Below are 20,772 nucleotides of genomic sequence, written 5' to 3' on the forward strand. Positions count from 1 at the left end.
ACAATTTGTTGCAAGGCAACACCAAACTTAGAATGTAATCATATGCCAATTTATTGAATTTAAACAAAGCATAGAAAGAAATGTACCTACGGTTGGGTTACCTCCCAACAAGTGCTCTTTTAGTGTCATTAGCTTGACATGTTGTTCTTCACTTTCTTCCTCTTCTTCCAATTGGTTAAGAGGAATGACTTCAAGGTGGGAGAAGTTTCAGCTTTTGTCCCCTTTCTTAGTCTTTCCTCAGCAAGCTTTCTTTTGCAAATGTCTTGATTGGTTTTGCTTGCTGGATTAGGGACAGAATTGGTGTTCTTGTCAATTGCCTTCACTTCCTTGAGTCCAAGTCTTGGTGGTTGTGTAATTGTTGGAGTTTTGTCTTCATCAAGAGTTCCTTGCAGTGATGGTTCAATGAGCTTGTCCTTCATGAGCCTCTCTGTTTCCCTTGAGTTTGGACGTTCTTGATTGTCCTCCTCACTAGCTTGTTCTTCCCCTTCCTCTTTTACACTCAACATTTGCTTTAGTAGCTCTTTCATGGAGGAGGTTTGTTGATCTTCCCAAGCTTTCTTCATCTCCTCTTCATACCTTTCAATCATGGATTCAAGTGTTGAGAGTTGTTGGGTCAGGAAAGTTTGTGAGAGTTGTGAGTCTTCATGTTCCCTTGTCATCTCAAGGGCAATTTCATTTTCAACCACCTTGTTCTTCATTGAAAGTTCACTTGATACAGTAGCCTCCTCATCTTGCTCTTCCTCCATTGAAATTTCAATTGATATAGGAACCTCTTCTTCCTCTTCTTCACTCACAGATTGTTCTGTCCAGCGTTGTTTTTGTTCTTCCATAATTTGTTCTACTCTTTCCAATAATTCTCTGGACTTTTGAAGGGGATCCTCAGCCACTAGCTCAAAGGATAAAGGTTGAGAGTAATTTTGTGGTTGGTGAGATGAGTTGTATGGATCTTGGAGGGAATTTTGTGTTGAGGCATAATCAAATGATGAAGAATTTTGAAATGAGAAACTGGGAAGTAAGGGTGGATAATTTTTCATGTGATTTGACTGCTCAGAATTTGCAATTTCTTGGTGATACTCCCATCCACCATGAGGATAATGATATGAATCATTTTGTGGTGGTGGTTGGTATCCCTCATAATTCTCTTGCTCATCTTGTGTCTGTGAAGCAAATCTCCATGGATTGGAGTGCTTAGAATTTGTATTTTCTTGGTGACATTCCCAAACACCATTAGAGATCGGTAATGTTGGGTGATATCCCATAAAATTTTGTTTGACCATAAGATGAGTTGAACTCCATTTGTATTTTGTAAACATCAATGAAATTTGAAATTCATGTCATATAGAAAGAATTTCTTAGTGAGGCAATAACTCAAACACCTTGGTTTCAAACTAAAACAGAAAACAAAAAAAAGAAAATGCTTGATCTAGACTTCTCACCCACTTAATCATTGTTGATCTAATCAATCCCCGGCAACGGCGCCAAAAACTTGATGGTGTTTTTGTGGAAAACGAATTTTCCAACACACAAATCCAACCGGCAAGTGTACCGGGTCGCATCAAGTAGTAATAACTCACTTAGAGTGAGGTCGATCCCACAGGGATTGATGGATCAAGAAATTTTAGTGGGTGATTAGTTTAGTCAAGCTAACATTGAAATGAATTTGGATGAAGTGTAACCAACAGAAAGTAAATAGCAAGGAAAATTAAAGTGCAGAAAGTAAAATTGCAGGAAACTTAAATAACAAGAAAGTAAAATTGCAAGAATCTTAAATGACAAGAAATGTAAATTGCATGAAAAGTAAAGAGGGTTGGGTGCTGGAAATTAAAGAGAGCAGTAAAGCAAAGCTTAGAACAATTGCAGGGAGATTAAATTGCTTAAAATTAAATTGGAAGCAATAGGAACAGAAAGATAAAAATGCAGATGAAGTAACAGCAGAAAAATAAATCAGCAAGAAAGCTCAATTCAAATATGAAATCTAAAATGACAAGTGAGGATCTCAGGAAATCAATGAGACTAGAAAACAAGTCTAGATCTCAATTCCTTCCTTGATCCAACCAAGAACAATTGCAGAAGGAAAGTAGATGAAAGCAGTAAAGAGAATTTAGATTCAATTCAAATTCCTTGAATTATGCAGAAGAACAAAGCATAGATGTTGCGGATGGAGAATGAAAACAGAATTCCTTTCAATCTCAATCCAAAATTCAAACAGAAAGGGAAATTCAGAGAGAGAACTCTCAATTCCTAAATTTAAGACAGAAGAAAAATAAAGGAAAGAGCTCCCCTAGTGAGACGGAATTCATGCCTTTATATAGGCTTTACAAAGTGAAAAATTAAAACAAATTACAATTAAAATGAAAATCCTAATCTAATTGATCCATGTGCCTTTGAGTGATGATGTGGGCTTTGCTTGCTTTGGATTTGAGGAGAAATGGGTTTGGTTGGCCTTGATTCAATTTGGAGAAGAATTGAATTTAAATGGAATTTTGGTTGAATTTTTGGCCCATTAAAAGTTACTCCCAGGAGGCTGCCCTGCCCTTATAGAGGGCAGGGCAGAAAAATGAAGCTTGGTGCTTGGATTGGTGCGCCAAAGTTGTTGATGCGCGCGCTTGGTGCGTTATGAGGCTGCCCTGCCCGCGCCAAGGGCGGGGCAGAGAATGTTGATGCGCCAGATTTGAGAGTTGGTGCGCGCATGGTGCTGCCAAGGAAAGAAATTGGTGTGCCAACCGAATGCTTGGTGCGCCAAGTTTTGTGCGTGATGCACCACACACACAATGCTGCCCTGCCCGCGCCAAGGGCAGGGCAGAGTTTCCAAAGCTTGTCCCGTGTGTTTCCCTCTTCGAGCCTTGGTGGAAGCATTTTGGTTTATTTTCGCTTGTTTTTGGCCCTTAAAGATGCCTTTCGTTCCTGCCTCAATTGGACGCCAAATATGGATTTCTATATATCGTTGGAAAGCTCTGAATGTCAGATTTCCAACGCAACTGGAAGCACATCAATCGGACGTCTGTAGCTCAAGTTATAGCCCTTTGAAGTAGGCATGGTCATGCTGTGTGCGGCCAGATTTTAACTTAGCGAAAATTTTGCTTTCAATCCTCAATATACATCACAATTCTGCCCTGCCCTTGGCAAGGGCAGGATCGTGTGCGTGCTGGCTGCTTCCTCTTTGATTTTGTCATGGGCCACGCTTTTAAAAGCGTGGCCTAAGGCTCCAAAGTGTTCCCAACTTCAAAATGTACCCCAAAGCTCTTTTTTTCCTCTTTTTTTTGTGCTTCTTTGCTTCTTTTTCTTCTTATTTCCTACAAGATTTATAAAATTAAAATATCAAGAAAATATATCATTTAAGTACAAAAAGCATTCAATATTTAAGCACAAATCATCAATTTCTTGTATGAAAAAGCATAGAAAATGGGTATATGATGACTTGTCATCAGATTTCAGGGAAGAAGAGGCTAGGCAAGGAAGCAACAAAATCAATAAAGGAAGCTTGAATATCACATGTGGAGTTTAAGCTCCAGTTTAAGCTTAAACTGGAGCTTAAACGCCAAAATCATGAAAGCTGAGGAAAGGGCTGAAAGTGGCGTTTAACCTCCAGTTTAACCTTAAACTGGAAGTTAAACGCCAGAATTGAAAGCACCAGGGAGCCATTTCCACGTTTAAGCTCCAGTTTAACCTTAAACTGGAGCTTAAACGTGTTCGACCATTCTCCTCCAGGGTTGCGTTTTGCATTTCCACGTTTAAGCTCCAGTTTAAGCTTAAACTGGAGCTTAAACGTGTTCGACTTTTACCCTCCAGGATGGCTTTCCTCCATTTCCACGTTTAAGCTTCAGTTTAACCTTAAACTGAAGCTTAAACGTGTTCGACAATTCCACACTCCAGGGTTGCCTTCTTCCATTTCCACGTTTAAGCTTCAGTTTAACCTTAAACTGAAGCTTAAACGTGTTCGACTTATATCACCTCCAGGAGTGTCCAACGTTTAAGTTGCAGTTTAAGCTTAAACTGCAACTTAAACGCCACTAATTGAAAAGGTTTCTGGGCCAAAGATATTGCAGTTTAAGTTAGCATTTGAGCACAAGCATTAACTTAAACGTACTCTGGTATGAAACCCAATTGAATATTATGGTTTATGGGATTGGGCCTGAAGAATTGATGAGTCTGGAATTTTAAATTGTTGAGTCATGTGTCATTACTTGATTATCACTAAGTTAGCTCAATGAATGTTACAGAATTGGATCAGCAGCCTCATCAGGATTATGGATCATAAACCCAAAGCAAAAGGAAATCAAGGAAAAGCCTCAAAGCCCAAGAAACACAACAGAAGCTCAATTTAGAAAGTGTATAAATAGGATAGAAATTAAGTTAGTTGGAACGACTCTAGGACATTTTGGATCATTTTTCTAGTTTTCATACTTTTTGTAATTGAATTCAGAGCTATGACTCACTAAACCCCTTTCATTGGGTTAGGGAGCTCTATTGTAATTCAATGAATCAATAATAGTTTTTATCTTCTTCTTCAATCTTTTCTCTTGAATTTTGTTAGAAAGCTTCTCGATCTAATTCCATTGGTTAGTTGTCTTGGGAAAGAAACTATCCATAATTGGAATCCTTCGGAACCTTGGGAAAGGAATGGAGGATTCATGCTAGAGAAGCTTTCTCACAGTGAATTGGATTGGGGTTTGGATGGATATTGTGACATGTAATCCTACCAAATTGTGGTTCATGAAACTGTGTGGTATAATCAGTGATCGAGCATCATCTCTTCTTTTGAACATTTAAACCAAGGGATTGGGAATTTGTTTGTTTTTAGAGAGAATTGGTGAGCCAAGGGATTGGGATCCAATCATATAAGATTGCCAAGCAAAATTCAATGAACGCATTGGTTGAGGAAGGGATAAAAATGTTTTGATTCGGAGATCTCAATATCTCCTGAAACCCAATGAATTCCCCATTTCTGATCTATCACTTTCTCTTTACATTCTGCAATTAAATTTATGCAATCACCCCGATCCCCTTTTAATTTTAGCAATTTAGCTTCTCGCTCTTTAATTCATGCAATTTAAGATTCTGCACTTTTAATTTCTTGCCATTTACGTTTCCCGCCAATTTTACATTCCGCAATTCTCATCTAAATCTTGATCCCGCTCAACTAGAACACACTTCTAATCCGAATTGCTCACTCAACCAATCCTTGTGGGATTCGACCTCACTCTATTGTGAGTTTTTACTTGACGATAACCGGTGCACTTGCCGGAAGGAATTTTTGCCGATCGTGAAATTTCCTAAAATCGTAGCTATCAAGTTTATAACACATCAATGGCCAAGAACGATCCCCTCAGTTACCATAAAATGGCATTTTTTCCAGTTTAAAACCAGATTCGTTTCTTAGCACCATTTCAGAACTAGGGCTAGATGCTCAAGGAATGAGTAAAAGGAATCACCAAAAATAGAAAAATCGTCCATGAATACCTCAATAAACTTTTGAACCATATCTGAAAAAATAGAGAGTATACACCTTTGAAAAGTAGCCAGGGCATTACGGAGTCCAAACGGCACACTCCTGTAGGCGAATACTCCATAAGGGCATGTAAATTTCGTCTTTTCTTGGTCTTGGGAGTCTACTGCAATTTAATTATAGCCGGAGTATCAATCCAAAAAGTAACAGAACGTATGGCCAGCTAACCTCTCAAGCATTTGATCTATGAAAGGCAGAGGGAAGTGATCCTTCCTTGTGGAATTACTGAGTCTCTTGTAGTCGATACAGATGCGCCATCCTGTGACAGTTCTTGTTGGAATTAGCTCATTCTTCTCATTGTGGATTATTGTCATTCCTCTCTTCTTGGGCACCACTTGCATTGGGCTTACCCATGGACTGTTTGAGATAGGATATATGATTCCAGCCTCCCAGAGCTTTATAACTTCCTTCTGGACCACCTCTTTCATAGTTGAAATCCTCCTGTGGAAGTCCATGAAACTGGCAATTCTACTATACCAGAGTGACCAATTGAGGCTTAAGATCAAAATTATTGGTACCAATAGAAGGCACAGCTATACTATGCCCATAGAAGTCAGGAGTAGGTGAAGTGTATGAGCCAAGCACCGTCCTTGCTTGCTCACCAACATTCGCATTTCCACAATTAGCTTCCATGGTGGATTCTTCAGCTTCCTTCTCAAAAGTTTCCTTGAGATTCTCTCCGGCCTTATATGCTTTACCACGCTGCCTTAAGGTCCTCTCAGGTTCAGAATCAAACTAAAGAAGGGGTTCCTTGTCCCTCTTCTTGCTCATAAACAAACAAGAAACAAAGAAAAGGTGGGAGTCTCTATGTCAGAGTATAGAGAACTCCGAATGAGATATCTTATGTAAAAGAAATAAAATAAAGCAAACAAACAATAAAAAGTTTTGTGTGAAAGCATTGTCAGAAAATAGTTAAGGTTTCGAAGATGTTTATCTATCCGGATTAAAGTTCTCACCAACCTTTTTAACAATGCATGATTCATTCCATGGCAAACTGTAAAAGTCTAGACCCTAATCTCTTAGTGATTTAACCTCCTCTAACATTCATTAATTGCCACTATCGTGGTCACTTAATTCTGATTATAGGATTAAGTTCAAAAATTATATTATGGCCACAAAAACCCTAATTACCCAAAGCTAACAAGATTATATGTCATATATCCCAATTAGTTCGTGTAATTAGTAATTTAGGAGGAATTTGTTTTCAAGCTGTAGTTCAAGCGAGATAACTCTCTCGAGAATCACAAGAACTCAGGTACAATAGGGTCATACTCTCGTTCCACCCAATTCATAAGATTAAGAACAAAAACAATCCTTAGAATTGAATCAGTACATTAATTAAAATAGAAAAAACTAGTTCTAATCTATAGAAATAAACAGGGCTCCTAACCTTAACCAAGAGGTTTAGTTGCTCATAACTTATAGAGTAAATAGGATTTTGAAAAATGTGCGATAACTGAATGAATGATCCAATATGATGGATCTTATTCCTTATATACTAACCTAATTTGTAATGGAAGATAAAATAAAGTAATAAATTCTAAACCTAAAAGATATTATTTGTAATTAAAATTTACAAAAATAAAATAAAACTAAGAAGTGCTAAATCCACTTGAGAGGCCCAAATGAGTGTGATTCTGACTGACTGCTGGCGTTTAACACTAGATTTGGAGTTTAACGCCCAAAGGGGAGTGGCCTAATGCACCCTGAGGTCCCTTGTTGGCACTAAACGCCAGTTGGGAGTTTAGCGCCCAGGGGAGGTGCTGCAAGCTTTTTCTGTTTTTGCTCCAAATTCTGCCAAATTGCTCCAAACTTTACCTGAAAGCATAAAAGCACTAAAAAGACTTAAAGTAGCATCCAAAGGAGATTTTTTCACTAAAATCATGTAAAAGTAAATAAAATTTAACTAAAAATAACCGAAAAATGATAGGGAAAAAGGTATAAGATTCTCATGCATTACAACACTAAACTTAAACTGTTGCTTGTTCTCAAGCAACCAAAGCAATATAGGATCAAAAAGAGAAAAATCTTAAGACTTTTAGTTGTCATTTAAGCCCAGGTCTAGTTACTAAATGGGGCTAATGATACTCTAATTCTGAATAGCTTTGGCATCTCAATATCCTTTGAAGCACAGAAATATTAGTATCCTTCAGAACTAGAACTTGGATGATATTATAGATTTTCTTCTTTAGGCTTTAATTGATTCTTGAACAAAACTCTTTCTTTTCTTTGGTTCTTTGCACCTTGAGCCTAGCCGTGACTCTAAGTGGTTTGTCTTCAAGCTTAACTTAAAATAAGAATACCACAAGCACTTAACTGGGGAGCTCTTTGGGTTCAAATTCTTCTTTCTATTTCTCCCAGACAGTGGTGCTCAGAGCCGTATGCATACTCACCAACAGCAACAGATTATGACTTTAGGTGCTCCATTTCAAGGGTTACTTGACACTTTCACACCATAAGCATATGGTTAGGGAAAACCACTCTTTTGAATTTTAGATCAATTTTGACACTCCTAACCATTGATGCTCAAAGTCTTGGACTTTTTCTTTTGATTTTTCTTTTTAATTCAACTCTTTTGCTATTTGTTTTGCTTCAAAAATCGATCTTCTTCTTATTTTAGAGAATCAATAATACTTCTCTAAGTTCCTGTTCCTCAAAAACCAATATTCTCAACTCCAATATGAAGTATGCACAGTTAACTCATACATTCATAGTAGAGATAGTGCCACCACATCAAAGTGACTAAAACATGCAACATATAACTCAAAATCTCATGCATTTCACTACTTTGTTTTATAATTCTTTAAGCTCATTATAGAATACATGAGACATATTTTTAAAGTAAATATAAAATACTAAAATAAATAACTAAACTAGAAAGCAAGAAAATCCTACTAGTGATCATGCAAATTCAGAAAAGATAACACAAAATAGAATGAAATACTGAAAAACAGAAATAAGGTAAAGGAAGGGAGAATGAAACTCAACCACCTCAGTGATGGTGGCTGTTACTCCCTTTAGGAAATCCTCTAGAGCGTTTGAGCTCCTCAATATCATGCCCCTACCTCCTCTGCTTTTCCATCATCTGATGGAGGAGTGCATCATGATCCTAACACTCTAGCCTTAGCTGATCCACAAACGATGTCAGCTCCCCTATAGATGTGGTCAACTGACCATAGTAATTACAGGAAGGGAAGTAAACTCCTAGAGGCATCTCCGGAAGATCCTGTAGAGGCGGTAAAACTGGCTACTGCTACGGTCCATGCCCAAGCTCTCTAGCATACTCTATATCCTTTTTGTGATTGGTCTCTCAATGCCAATTTAGATATCTCCCTCAATGTGAGCTCCACCTGCTACACATAAGTAGTAGATGAGATGAGGAAAAGCCAATCTTGCAGTGGTGGAGGATTTGTCAGCTATCCTATAAAACTCCTGAGGGATCACCTCATCCACCTCCACCTCATTGCCAAGCATGATATAGTGAATCATCACTGCCTGCTCAACTGTAACCTCAGAACGGTTATTCGTAGAAAGGATGTAGCATTGGATGAACTTCAACCATCCTTGAGCAACTAGCTTAAGGTCATGCCTACCCAGCTGGTATGGCTTGCCTTTAGAATTCCTCCTCCACTGAGCTCCAGAGAGGTAAACGTCATCAAGGACCTGATCCAGCCACTGGTCAGTGTTGACCCTTCGTGTGTATGAATGATGGTCATCTCCAGATGGTGCTAACTGCAATGCCACCTTTACACTCTTTGGGTTGAAATCCATGATATGCCCTCTGACTATGGTACATCAATTCTTTGGCTCAGAGTTCACACCTCTGACATGCTTGTATGTCACCCAAGCATTAGCGTAGAACTCCCATACCATCAATACTCCAACCTTAGTTACGGGATTGGCCAGAACTTTCCAACCCCGTCTCAGAATCTGGTACAGGATCTCCAAGTACTCATCATGCTTCATATCAAAAAGGACCTCGAGAATCACCTTCATCTTGTGCACCACCTCATAAAAGTGCTTCTTATATGTCTTAGAGGAGAACCGAGTGAAGTCCTATGGGTCGGAGGTAGGCGCCTTCTCTTTCTTTTTCCTTGATGATAATTCTCTGGTCTTGGGTGCCATGGAAATAGTAAAAAATGAAGGACCAAAGCGGAGTACCTAACACCAAACTTAAAATCTTTGTTCGTCTCCAAACGAAATAAAGATGGAAAGTAAGAAAAGAAAAAAATGAAAGTAAAATAAAATAGCAAAAAGAAAAAGATAGAGAAGAATGGGGGAAGGGCTTCGACCTTGGCTAAGGAAAAAGGGGAAAAGAAAGGAAGTGAGTATCTATGGTGAAGGGGAGGTAAGAATGAGATAGTAGTGTGAGGTGTAGTGAAAGTTAATGAAGAGAGGGGTATTTATAGGTGGGGGAAGGGTTGGGTTTCGGTTATGTGGTATGGGTGGGGGAAAATTGAATTTGAATTTGGGTTGTTGGGAAGAGAGATTGATGGGATAGATAAAAATGGATTGGGTGAGGTGGGAGGTAGGTTAAGAGAATCAAGAGAAGTGATGGGTGATGGAATAGATAAATGTGGATGGAAAAGTGGGTAAAAGAGGGGAGTGAATGGATAAAGTTTGAACGGGTAAAAGAGGTTGGAAGTTGGTATGTAACCAATGGCTAAAGCCATGCCTCCATTCTCGAGTTCTCCTCTTTGGGCGTTAAATGCCGGTTCTGGCATTTAACACCAGTAGGGGGCCAGCATCACTGATGAGCGGATATTTTATATGCTTTTTTGGCATCATTTTCATATTGTTTTAGTTATGTTTTGTTTAAGTTTTATTATATTTTCATAGATTTTAGTGCTAAATTCAAATTTCTAGATTCTACTTTGAGTTGTTGTGTTATCTGATGATTTCAAGTAATTTCTGGCTGAAATTGAGGAGTTTTGGCAAAGTCTGATTCAGAGGCAAGGAAAGCGTTGTAGATGCTGTCAGATTCTGACCTCCACGCACTCAAACGAGTATTTCTGGAGCTACAAAGGTTCAAATGATGCGATCTCAATGGCATTGGAAATCTAACTTCTAGAGCTTTCCAGTTTATACTTTTTTTAGGGAGCCTGCCATATTGGGCGTTGAACGTCGAGGAGTTACGCCCTTTCTGGCGTTCAACACCCCAAAGGAACCTAAGCCAGCGTTTAACGCCACATTCCACCCCATTCCTAGCATTCAACACCACCAAGAGACACAAGGCAGCGCCAAACGCCCATTCTTCAAGTCGGACGCCAAGCTCAGTGATGAGCGGATAATTTGTACCCTTTTTGGCATTGTTTTTAGTATGTTTTTAGTAGTTTTAGTTAAGTTCTTAGTATATTTTTATTAGTTTTTAGTTAAAATTCACTTTTCTGGACTTTACTATGAGTTTGTGTGTTTTTCTGTGATTTCAGGTATTTTCTGGCTGAAATTGAGGGACCTGAGCAAAAATCTGATCCAGAGACTGAAAAGGACTGCAGATGCTGTTGGATTCTGACCTCCCTGCACTCGAAGTGGATTTTCGGGAGCTACAGAAGCCCAATTGGCGCGCTCTCAACGGCGTTGGAAAGTAGACATCCTGGGCTTTCCAGCAATATATAATAGTCCATACTTTGCCCAAGATTTGATGGCCCAAACCGGCGTTCAAAGTCACCCTCAGAAATTCCAGCGTTAAACGCCGGAACTGGCACCTAAATGGGAGTTAAACGCCCAAACTGGCATAAAAGCTGGCGTTTAACTCCAAGAAGAGTCTCTACACGAAATTGCTTCATTGCTCAGCCCAAGCACACACCAAGTGGGCCCGGAAGTGGATTTTTATGTCATTTACTCATCTCTGTACACCCTAGGCTACTAGTTTTCTATAAGTAGGACCTTTTGCTATTGTATTAGATATCTTTTGATCATGCTTTGATGATTAAACCCTCTTTGGGGGAGGCTGGCCATTCGGCCATGCCTAGACCTTGTTCTTATGTATTTTCAATGGTGGAGTTTCTACACACCATAGATTAAGGTGTGGAGCTCTGCTGTACCTCGAGTATTAATGCAATTACTATTGTTCTTCTATTCAATTTCGCTTGTTCTTTGTCCAAGATATCACTTGTTCTTCAACTTGATGAATGTGATGATCTGTGACACTCATCATCATTCTCACCTATGAACAAAGTGACTGACAACCACTTCTGTTCTACAAGCAAGCAAGGCTCTAGTGTTTATCTCTTGGATTCCTGATACACGATGCATGGTTGATCGCCTGACAACCGAGTGCTCGCCTGACAAACGAGCCAGCCATTCCGTGAGATCAGAGTCTTCGTGGTATAGGCGAGAACTGATGGCAGCATTCAAGAGAATCCGGAAGGTCTAACCTTGTCTGTGGTATTCTGAGTAGGATTCAATGATTGAATGACTGTGACGTGCTTCAAACTCCTAGCAGGTGGGGCGTTAGTGACAGATGCAAAAGAATCACTGGATTCTATTCCGGCCTGACCGAGAACCGACAGTTGATTAGCCATATGCTGTGACAGAGCATAGGAACATTTTCACTGAGAGGATGGGAGGTAGCCACTGACAACGGTGAAACCCTTGCATAAGCTTGCCATGGAAAGGAGTAAGAAGGATTGGATGAAGACAGTAGGAAAGCAGAGAGACGGAAAGGAAGGCATCTTCATACGCTTATCTGAGGTTCCTACCAATGAATTACATAAGTACCTCTATCTTTATCTTTATGCTTTATTCGTATATCACTATACCCATTTGAGTTTGCCTGACTAAGATTTACAAGGTGACCATAGCTTGCTTCATACCGACAATCTCCGTGGGATCGACCCTTACTCGCGTAAGGTTTATTACTTGGACGACCCAGTGCACTTGCTGGTTAGTTGTGCAAAGTTGTGTTTATGCCATGGTATTGAGCACCAAGTTCTTGGGGCCATTACTAGGGATTATTTGAGTTGTGAAAAGTAGTGATCACAATTTCGCACACCAAGTTTTTGGCGCCGTTGCCGGGGATTGTTTTGTGTATGGACAACTGACGGTTCATCTTGTTGCTTAGATTAGGTATTTTTTCTTCAGAGTTCTTAAGAATGAATTCTAGTGTTTCAAGGTGATGTTTTTATCATCACCAAAGCTGATTGATCTTCATCAATTTAGCTCTTGAATGCAATGTCCTGCTAAAGCTTGGCTAGCCATGTCTAATTCCTTTAGACTGAAGCTTTAGACTAACATTGCATGATTCCTGGAATTGTCATTAAGAATTTTGATACCTTTATTTTCTTTTCATATAATTTTCGAAAAAAGCACAAAAAAAAAATTTCAAAATCATAAAAACCAAAAATATTTTATGTTTCTTGTTTGAGTCTAGTGTCTAATTTTAAGTTTGGTGTCTTGCAATGCATTGTTTATTTGATCTTGGTTCTATTTTCAAGTCAATAGTACAGGGAACTGAAGATTCAGAACATGCAGCAGAGGAATTACACAGAAAAAGCTGGGCGTTCAAAACGCCCAGTGAAAAAGGACAGACTGGCGTTTAAACGCCAGCCAGGGTGCCTGGTTGGGCGTTTAACGCCCAAAAAGGTAGTGCATTGGGCGTTAAACGCCAGAATGTGCACCATTCTGGGCGTTTAACGCCAGGATGGCACAAGGGGGAGGATTTTGTTTTCAAATCAATTTTTTTCAAGTTTTCAAAGTTTTTCAAAATCAAATCTTTTTCAAATCATATCTTTTCAATCAAATGTTTTCAAAATCAATTTCTTTCCTTTTTCAAAGATACTTGCTAACAATTAATGATTTGATTGAACATTTCAAGTATGTTGCCTTTTCTGTTGAGAAAGGTTTAATGTTTGAATCATATCTTTTCTTGTTAGGCAAGTCATTAATTTTTTTTCAAATCTTTTTTAAAATTGTTTTCAAATCATATTTTCTCAATCACATATTTTTAAAATCAATCATATCTTCTTAACCTCATCTTTTTCAAAATAGCTTTCAATCAAATCTTTTTGACTTCTAATTTCAAAATCTTTTTCAAAAATCACTTGATTTCTTTCCCACTCTTATTTTCGAAAATTAATTAGTGTTTTTCAAAATGTTTTCAATTTCTTTAACTTAATTTTCGAAAATTCTCTTACCCTCTTCCCACATCCTTCTATTCATGGAATACCACTCCTTCTCAATGCACAATTCGAACTCTCTCTGATTTAGTTCGAATTATTCTACCTCTTTCTTCTATTTTTCTGTTCTTCTGACACCTCAAGGAATCTCTATACTGTGACATAGAGGATTCCACATTTTCTTGTTCTCTTCTCTTTCATATGAGCAGGAGCAGAGACAAAGGCATTCTTGTTGAAGCTGACCCTGAACCTGAAAGGACCTTGAAGCAAAAGCTAAGAGAAGCTAAGGCACAACTCTCTGTAGAGGACCTGACAGAAATCTTCAAAGAAGAAGAACCCATGGCAGCCGAAAACAACAACAATGCAAACAATGCAAGGAAGGTGCTGGGTGACTTTACTGCACCTACTCCCGACTTCTATGGGAGAAGCATCTCTATCCCTGCCATTGGAGCAAACAACTTTGAGCTTAAGCCTCAATTAGTTTCTCTAATGCAACAGAATTGCAAGTTTCATGGACTTCCATTGGAAGATCCTCATCAGTTTTTAGCTGAATTCTTGCAAATCTGTGACACTGTCAAGACTAATGGGGTAGACCCTGAGGTCTACAGACTTATGCTATTCCCTTTTGCTGTAAGAGACAGAGCTAGGACATGGTTGGACTCACAACCTAAAGAAAGCCTGGACTCATGGGAAAAGCTAGTCAATGCCTTCTTGGCAAAGTTCTTTCCACCTCAAAAATTGAGTAAGCTTAGAGTGGAAGTCCAAACCTTCAGACAAAAGGATGGAGAATCCCTCTATGAAGCTTGGGAAAGATACAAACAATTGATCAGAAAATGTCCTTCTGACATGCTTTCTAAATGGAGCATCATAGGTATTTTCTATGATGGTCTCTCTGAACTATCCAAGATGTCTTTGGATAGCTCTGCTGGAGGATCTCTTCATTTGAAGAAGACGCCTACAGAAGCTCAAGAGCTAATTGAAATGGTTGCAAATAACCAATTCATGTACACTTCTGAAAGGAATCCTGTGAACAATGGGACCAATCAGAAGAAAGGAGTTCTTGAGATTGATACTCTGAATGCCATTTTGGCTCAGAACCAGATATTGACTCAACAAGTCAATTTGATTTCTCAAAGTCTGTCTGGAATGCAAAGTGCACCAAGCAGTACTAAGGATGCTTCATCTAAAGAAGAAGCCTATGATCCTGAGAACCCTTCAATGGAAGAGGTGAATTACCTAGGAGAACCCTATGGAAACACCTATAATTCTTCATGGAGAAATCACCCAAATTTCTCATGGAAGAATCAAGAAAGACCTCAACAAGGTTTTAACAACAATAATGGTGGAAGAAACAGGTTTAGCAATGGCAAGCCTTTTCCATCATCTTCTCAGCAACAGACAGAGAATTCTAAGCAGAACCCCTCTGACTTAGCAACTATGGTCTCTGATGTAATCAAAACCACTCAAAGTTTCATGACTGAAACAAGGTCCTCCATTAGGAATTTGGAGGCACAAGTGGGACAGCTGAGCAAGAAAGTTACTGAACTCCCTCCTAGTACTCTCCCAAGCAACACAGAAAAAAATCCAAAAGGAGAGTGAAAGGCCATCAACATGGCCGAATTTGGAGAGGAAGGAGAGGAAGTGAACGCCACTGAGGAAGACCTTAGTGGGCGTGCACTAGCCTCCAATGAGTTCCCCAATGAGGAACCATGGGAATCTGAGGCTCAAAATGAGACCATAGAGATTCCATTGGACTTACTTCTGCCTTTCATGAGCTCTGATGAGTATTCTTCCTCTGAAGAGGATGAGTATGTCACTAAAGAGCAAGTTGCTAAATACCTTGGAGCAATCATGAAGCTAAATAACAAGTTATTTGAAAATGAGACTTGGGAGAATGAACCTCCTTTGCTCACCAAAGAACTGGATGACTTGTCTAGGCAGAAATTACCTCAAAAGAGACAAGATCCTGGGAAGTTTTCAATACCTTGTACCATAGGCACCATAACCTTCAAGAAGGCTCTGTGTGACTTAGGGTCAAGTGTAAACCTCATGCCTCTCTCTGTAATGGAGAAGCTAGGGATCTTTGAGGTGCAAGCTGCAAGAATCTCATTAGAGATGGCAGACAACTCAAGAAAACAAGCTCATGGACTTGTAGAGGATGTTTTGGTGAAGATTGAAAACCATTACATCCCTGCGGATTTCATAGTCCTAGAGACTGGGAAGTGCATGGATGAAACCATCATCCTTGGCAGACCCTTCCTAGCCACAGCAAAGGCTGTGATTGATGTTGATAGAGGAGAGTTGATCGTTAAAGTGAATGAAGAATCCTTGGTGTTTAAGGCTCAAGGATATCCCTCTGTCATCATGGAGAGGAAGCATGAAGAGCTTCTCTCAAATCAGAGTCAAACAGAGCCCCCACAGTCAAACTCTAAGTTTGGTGTTGGGAGGCCACAACCAAACTCTAAGTTTGGTGTTGAACCCCCACATTCAAACTCTAAGTTTGGTGTTGGGAGGTTCCAACATTGCTCTGAGAAAATGTGAGGCTCCATGAGAGCCATCTGTCAAGCTACTGACATTAAAGAAGCGCTTGTTGGGAGGCAACCCAATGTTATATGTTATCTAGTTCTCTTTGTTATTTTATGTTTTTTGTAGGTTGATGATCATAAGAAGACACAAAATCAATTGAAAAAGCAAAAACAGAATGAAAAACAGGAAGAAAAATAGCACACCCTGGAGGAAGAACCCACTGGCGTTTAAACGCCAGTGAGGCTAGCAATTGGGCGTTTAACGCCCAGTCTGGCACCATTCTGGGCGTTTAACGCCAGAAAGGGGCACCAGACTGGCATTAAACGCCAGAAAAGGGCAAGAACCTGGCGTTAAACGCCAGGAATGGGCACCAGCCCGGCGTTTAACGCCAGAAATGGCTCAAAACGTGATTTTGAATGCCATTTGGTGCAGGGATGACTTTTCCTTGACACCACAGGATCTGTGGACCCCACAGGATCCCCACCAACCCCACCACTCTCTCTCTCTTCTTCACCCATTCACCAATCACCTCAACTCCTCTTCCCCAAAAACCCTTCACCTATCAAATCCCATCTTTCTCTTCACCACTCACATCCATCCTCCATAAAACCCCACCTACCTCACCATTCAAATTCAAACCACTTTCCCCCCCCCCCCCCAAACCCACCCATCAATGGCCGAACCATGACCACCCCTCTCCTATATAAACCCTTCTTCACCCCTTCATTTTCACACAACCTAATCACCACTTCTCCCCCTCTTTGGCCGAACACAAAAGCCATTCCCTTCTTCCTCATTTCTTCTTCTTCCACTCTCTTCTTTCTTCTTTTGCTCGAGGACGAGCAAACCTTTTAAGTTTGGTGTGGTAAAAGCGTTGCTTTTTCGTTTTTCCATAACCATTTATGGCATCCAAGGCCGGAGAAACCTCTAGAAAGAGGAAAGGGAAGGCAAAAGCTTCCACCTCTGAGTCATGGGAGATGGAAAGATTCATCTCAAGGGTGCATCAAGACCACTTCTATGAAGTTGTGGCCTTGAAGAAGGTGATCCCCGAGGTCCCTTTTTCACTCAAAAAGGGTTAATATCCGGAAATCCGACATGAGATCCGAAGAAGAGGTTGGGAAATTCTTACCAACCCCATTCAACAAGTCGGAATCTTAATGGTTCAAGAGTTCTATGCCAATGCATGGATCACCAAGAACCATGATCAAAGTGTGAACTCGGACCCAAAGAATTATCTTACTATGGTTCGGGGGAAATACTTGAATTTTAGTCCGGAAAGTGTAAGGTTGGCATTCAATTTGCCCATGATGCAAGGAGATGAACACCCTTACACTAGAAGGGTCAACTTTGATCAAAGGTTGGACCAAGTCCTCACAGTCATATGTGAAGAGGGCACACAATGGAAGAGAGATTCAAGAGGGAAGCCGGTTCAACTGAGAAGGCATGACCTCAAGCCCATCACTAAGAAAAGGATGGAGCAAACAAGAGACCCCTCTCATCATGAGATCCCTGAGATGCCTCAAGGGATGCACTTTCCTCCACAAGACTATTGGGAGCAACTGAACACCTCCCTAGGAGAATTAAGTTCCAACATGGGACAACTAAGGGTGGAGCACCAAGAACATTCCATCCTCCTCCATGAAATTAGAGAAGATCAAAGAATCATGAGAGAGGAGCAACAAAGACAAGGAAGAGACATTGAGGAGCTCAAGCACTCCATAGGATCTTCAAGAGGAAGAAAGAGCCGCCATCACTAAGGTGGACCCGTTCTTTAATCTCCTTGTTCTTTATTTTCTGTTTTTCGAAATTTTCATGCTTATGTTTGGCTATGTTTGTGTCTTATGATCATTAGTGTCTTAGTGTCTATGCCTTAAAGTTATGAATGTCCTATGAATCCATCACCTTTCTTAAAAGAAAACTGTTTTTATTACAAAAGAACAAGAAGTACAGGATTTCGAATTCATCTTTAAAACTAGCTTAATTAGTTTGATGTGGTGATAATACTTTTTGTTTTCTGAATGTATGATTGAACAGTGCATATGTCTTTTGAATTTGTTGTTCATGAATGTTAAAATTGTTGGCTCTTGAAAGAATGATGAAAAAGGAGACATGTTACTGAGGATCTGAAAAATCATAAACATGATTCTTGAAGCAAGAAAAAGCAGTGAATACAAAAAACAAAGAGAAAAAGAAGGAGAAAAACGAAAAAAAAAAGGAGAAAGAAAAAAAAAGAAAGAAAAAGAAAGAAATAAAGTTGTGATCCAAGGCAAAAAGAGTGTGCTTAAGAACCCTGGACACCTCTAATTGGGGACTCTAGCAAAGCTGAGTCACAATCTGAAAAGGTTCACCCAATTATGTGTCTGTGACATGTATGTATCCGGTGGTAATACTGGAAGACAGAGTGCTTTGGGCCACGGCCAAGACTCAATAAGTAGCTGTGTTCAAGAATCATCATACTTAACTAGGTGAATCAATAACATTATCTGGATTCTGAGTTCCTAAAGAAGCCAATCATTCTGAATTTCAAAGGATAAAGTGAGATGCCAAAACTGTTTGGAGGCAAAAAGCTACTAGTCCCGCTCATCTAATTTGGAGCTAAGTTTCATTGATAATTTGGAGTCTATAGTATATTCTCTTCTTTTTATCTTATTTGATTTTCAGTTGCTTGGGGACAAGCAACAATTTAAGTTTGGTGTTGTGATGAGCAGATAATTTGTACCCTTTTTGGCATTGTTTTTAGTATGTTTTTAGTAGTTTTAGTTAAGTTCTTAGTATATTTTTATTATTTTTTAGTTAAAATTCACTTTTCTGGACTTTACTATGAGTTTGTGTGTTTTTCTGTGATTTCAGGTATTTTCTGGCTGAAATTGAGGGACCTGAGCAAAAATCTGATCCAGAGACTGAAAAGGACTGCAGATGCTGTTGGATTCTGACCTCCCTGCACTCGAAGTGGATTTTCGGGAGCTACAGAAGCCCAATTGGCGCGCTCTCAACGGCATTGGAAAGTAGACATCCTGGGCTTTCCAGCAATATATGATAGTCCATACTTTGCCCAATATTTGATGGCCCAAACCGGCGTTCAAAGTCACCCTCAGAAATTCCAGCGTTAAACGCCGGAACTGGCACCTAAATGGGAGTTAAACGCCCAAACTGGCATAAAAGCTGGCGTTTAACTCCAAGAAGAGTCTCTACACGAAATTGCTTCATTGCTCAGCCCAAGCACACACCAAGTGGGCCCGGAAGTGGATTTTTATGTCATTTACTCATCTCTGTACACCCTAGGCTACTAGTTTTCTATAAGTAGGACCTTTTGCTATTGTATTAGATATCTTTTGATCATGCTTTGATGATTAAACCCTCTTTGGGGGAGGCTGGCCATTCGGCCATGCCTAGACCTTGTTCTTATGTATTTTCAACGGTGGAGTTTCTACACACCATAGATTAAGGTGTGGAGCTCTGCTGTACCTCGAGTATTAATGCAATTACTATTGTTCTTCTATTCAATTCCGCTTGTTCTTTGTCCAAGATATCACTTGTTCTTCAACTTGATGAATGTGATGATCCGTGACACTCATCATCATTCTCACCTATGAACAAAGTGACTGACAACCACTTCTGTTCTACAAGCAAGCAAGGCTCCAGTGTTTATCTCTTGGATTCCTGATACACGATGCATGGTTGATCGCCTGACAACCGAGTGCTCGCCTGACAAACGAGCCAGCCATTCCGTGAGATCAGAGTCTTTGTGGTATAGGCGAGAACTGATGGCGGCATTCAAGAGAATCCGGAAGGTCTAACCTTGTCTGTGGTATTCTGAGTAGGATTCAATGATTGAATGACTGTGACGTGCTTTAAACTCCTAGCAGGCGGGGCGTTAGTGACAGACGCAAAAGAATCACTGGATTCTATTCCGGCCTGACCGAGAACCGACAGCTGATTAGCCATATGCTGTGACAGAGCATAGGAACATTTTCACTGAGAGGATGGGAGGTAGCCACTGACAACGGTGAAACCCTTGCATAAGCTTGCCATGGAAAGGAGTAAGAAGGATTGGATGAAGACAGTAGGAAAGCAGAGAGACGGAAGGGAAGGCATCTTCATACGCTTATCTGAGGTTCCTACCAATGAATTACATAAGTACCTCTATCTTTATCTTTATGCTTTATTCGTATATCACTATACCCATTTGAGTTTGCCTGACTAAGATTTACAAGGTGACCATAGCTTGCTTCATACCGACAATCTCCGTGGGATCGACCCTTACTCGCATAAGGTTTATTACTTGGACGACCCAGTGCACTTGCTGGTTAGTTGTGCAAAGTTGTGTTTATGCCATGGTATTGAGCACCAAGTTCTTGGGGCCATTACTAGGGATTATTTGAGTTGTGAAAAGTAGTGATCACAATTTCGCACACCACTCAGCCCAAGTACTCAACCAATGTGGGCCCAAGAGTGGATTTTCACACCTCTAGTCTAGTCTATCATAATTTTGTACTTCTCAGTTATTAGATTATTGTATATAGAAGAATATCACCCTTGTTTAGGATCTTCTTCCACCACTTTCGAATTCACATTACTTTCTATAAGCTATGAGCTACTAAATCTCTTATGTTAGGGTTAGGA

At 39.9% G+C, this 20,772-nt stretch overlaps 1 non-coding gene across 1 annotated transcript; it reads right to left on the reverse strand.

Annotated features, from left to right (window-relative positions):
• Positions 1-14,367: 14,367 nt before the first annotated feature.
• LOC130983424 (small nucleolar RNA R71) lies at positions 14,368-14,475 on the reverse strand. The gene has a single exon (XR_009087416.1). It is a non-coding gene; the product is annotated as a small nucleolar RNA R71 (small nucleolar RNA).
• Positions 14,476-20,772: the final 6,297 nt, after the last annotated feature.

The sequence above is a fragment of the Arachis stenosperma genome, chromosome 5, assembly GCF_014773155.1.
Source record: "Arachis stenosperma cultivar V10309 chromosome 5, arast.V10309.gnm1.PFL2, whole genome shotgun sequence".
Lineage (NCBI taxonomy): Eukaryota > Viridiplantae > Streptophyta > Magnoliopsida > Fabales > Fabaceae > Arachis > Arachis stenosperma.